Below are 2,771 nucleotides of genomic sequence, written 5' to 3'. Positions count from 1 at the left end.
GGATATTATGGAGGGACAGGTATGGTTCAAAGGGGCTAGATTTCCTGTAGTCATAGTAGGCGGTTAGTGGCAGATAATGAACTCAGTTCAGGTGGAGATTGTGGCTGAAAGCTATTGAGGTGCAGTAATTACAGAGTATAAGAGATGCTTCTGGAAAAGTCAAGCTGTGCTGTGGGTTGGGGGGCATGGGGGCACCCTGGGCCTTGGGCCTTCCTCTCCAGGGGCCCCCACCCACCTGCCACAGGCCCTCCCACTCTGGTCTCTCAGCTCCTGACATCATGGCCCAGGAGACATGATCCAGGAAGGAGGGGGCCACAGGGAGGAGGCGGGAGAACTTCACAACAGCCCAGCAGCCTCGCCTCGTGCCCCAGCTGGTCCGTCAGTCCAGCTGCTAGTGCCCTCTCCATTGGAACATCTCTCTCTGGGCTCTATGAGTGACCCCTCACCCCACCCTGCTCTGTGAAAATGTTGGTGCTTCTTGTATTCATCATTGTCTTCCACATTACCTCCATGGCATTGCTTTTCATCACCATCTTCAACAATGCCTGGTGCATAGGAGAAGAGTTTTGTGTGGCTATCTGGAGAGTATGCATCAACAGCATGAATTGTACCAAAATCAATGATGCCACCTATCAAGATTACTCCATGCTGCAGGCTGTCTAGGCCTCCCTGATCCTCGCCACCACTCTCTGCTTCATCACCTTCCTGATCTTCATACTCCAGCTGTTCCATCTCAAGCAAGGGGAGAGGTTTGTGCTGACCTCCATCATACAGCTCCTGTTGTGCCTGTGTGTCATGACTGTGGCCTCCATTTACCTTTGACCTTTGCCAAAGACCTTTGACACAGGAACTGGGAGTTGTACACCTGGGAAGACAGCTATGGCTATACTTTCATCCTGGCTAGGGTTGCCTTTGTCTTCACCCTCATCAGTGGCCTCATGTACCTAATACTGAGGAAGTGCAAATAAAACCCCATGAGCCAGGTCACTTTCACTGCAGTCCAGAATCCACATTCAAATAACCATTTTGTATATAATTTTTGTGTGTTTTTTCTAGCAAACATATTGTTTCCTTTAAAAGCCAAAAAAGAATAAAAAAGAGTTTTTGCATTCTCAGATCAGAGAATAGACTCTGGAGGCTGGTTCCAAACTCCTTTCCTGCTGAAAGTTTCATCCAGACAAAGCCACAGAAATCCAGTTGATCAGCAGGAGGTTTCTTAGCCATGGGGATGTGACAATAGACTAAGAATGCCAAATCAGGGACACACATCCCCCCAGGTCTTGGCCAGGCCATGCCCCTCCTCACTTCAGCTTTCCTCTCCTGAGCTCTCTGTCAGTGGTGGAAAGTGGGGTGAGGAGGGGTCTGGGTGATGGGTGAAAGCCTGCTCAGATGTTAACCCAAGTTCCCTGTGAGAACCGGTTGAAGCCACTGGTGTTCTGCCATCTCCTAACCACAGCCCCAGCCCGCACATGATGCCCCAGACATGGGTAGAAAAAGTGCCACCCAAATTTGCTGACTTTGTTGCCTGCTTGCAAGCTGGGGGTCATATTTAAGCTTATCCTAAGGCAAAGATTCTCAAAATGTGATCCCCAGAGCAGCTTTTAGACTGCAGGTGCTTGGGTGCCTCTGAATCAGAGTCTTTGGGCAGGGCCTGGGAATCTGCCTTTCTAACGGACACCTTGGGTGATGCTTAGGGATGTGAAATTGGGGGACCACAGTCCCAGGGCCAGGGGGGCAGAGCTGCCTCACAAACCTCACAGGTCAAATTATATGAAGATGAGAAGTGGGCCCAGACCCTACCACAGGTCAACACGGTGGCCTCCATCAGCTCTTGTTTATTCAGTCCCTTCCACAGCTGCTGATATCTGGGCCACCTCAACTTCAGTCCCTGCCATGTGCCCTGATGGCCAGGCACCCTGAGAGGGGCAGCCCCTTCCCACCCTAACTCAGAAGACTTCTGCCCTCTCTTACTGCCCTGCACAGTAAGGCTGGCTGGCCTCCAGTAACCCCTCTTTCTAGAGTCTCAGAGGACCTGTCCACCATTTGCTCATTCATTTTTCAACATAAATTATTGAGTGCTTGCTGTGTGTCTCTCTCCTCATGGGAGGTCATAGCCCTAGTGGATGAGAAAAACTACAAACTGCAAATAATTTACAGGCTGCAAAGAACACAACCAAAGATTCAAAATAGAGGCCTGTGGGGTGGGAGGGAACCTGCTATATGTGTGCCTATTTTTAAATGTTCCTGGAGGCATTTAGATCAGTTAAATACAGCTCTGTTCAGCTCTTGCAGGTGGCATTTATTGGGCAGTGGCCATCTGCTTTACACCCAAAGAACACTTATTTCCAGGAGGGTTCCACAGTCTTGACAGCAAACAAAGCCATGAGAAAATCCCATTGAGCTGTGGTTCTGAAACTTCAGTGGGCACAAGTGCCCTTTGGAATAATCTGACTCAGCAGGGCCTGGGCAAAGTCTGGGAACATTGTTAACAGGCACCCCAGCTGCTTCTGAGACTATACTGAGAAATACGGCTTTGGGGAGTTTGTCTTTATGTATAAAAGCCCTGTTAGGTGTGTGGCAAGGCAGGTGACCCTGGAAAATTCCCTATGGAAACATCTCTTGGCACTCACCACCTTTTCCCACTTGTATTGTGCATGCGGCTGGGGAGGTGTGCATGTGTCCACATGTGCTCTGTCTCTCTCTCAGCCCTGGTGCTCTTTAAATGCTGGTGCACTTGACCTTCTGCTAAGTGGATCGATGATTCACCATCA

The 2,771-nt window shown here is 49.8% G+C and overlaps 1 pseudogene; it reads left to right on the top strand.

Moving 5' to 3' along the window:
* Positions 1 to 465: 465 nt before the first annotated feature.
* Positions 466 to 968, top strand: LOC119511831 (annotated as a pseudogene).
* Positions 969 to 2,771: the final 1,803 nt, after the last annotated feature.

This window comes from Choloepus didactylus, chromosome 16, assembly GCF_015220235.1.
Source record: "Choloepus didactylus isolate mChoDid1 chromosome 16, mChoDid1.pri, whole genome shotgun sequence".
Classification (NCBI taxonomy): domain Eukaryota; kingdom Metazoa; phylum Chordata; class Mammalia; order Pilosa; family Megalonychidae; genus Choloepus; species Choloepus didactylus.
The sequence above is the reverse complement of the archived record's forward strand: the minus strand, read 5'-3'. Positions and strand labels throughout refer to the sequence as shown.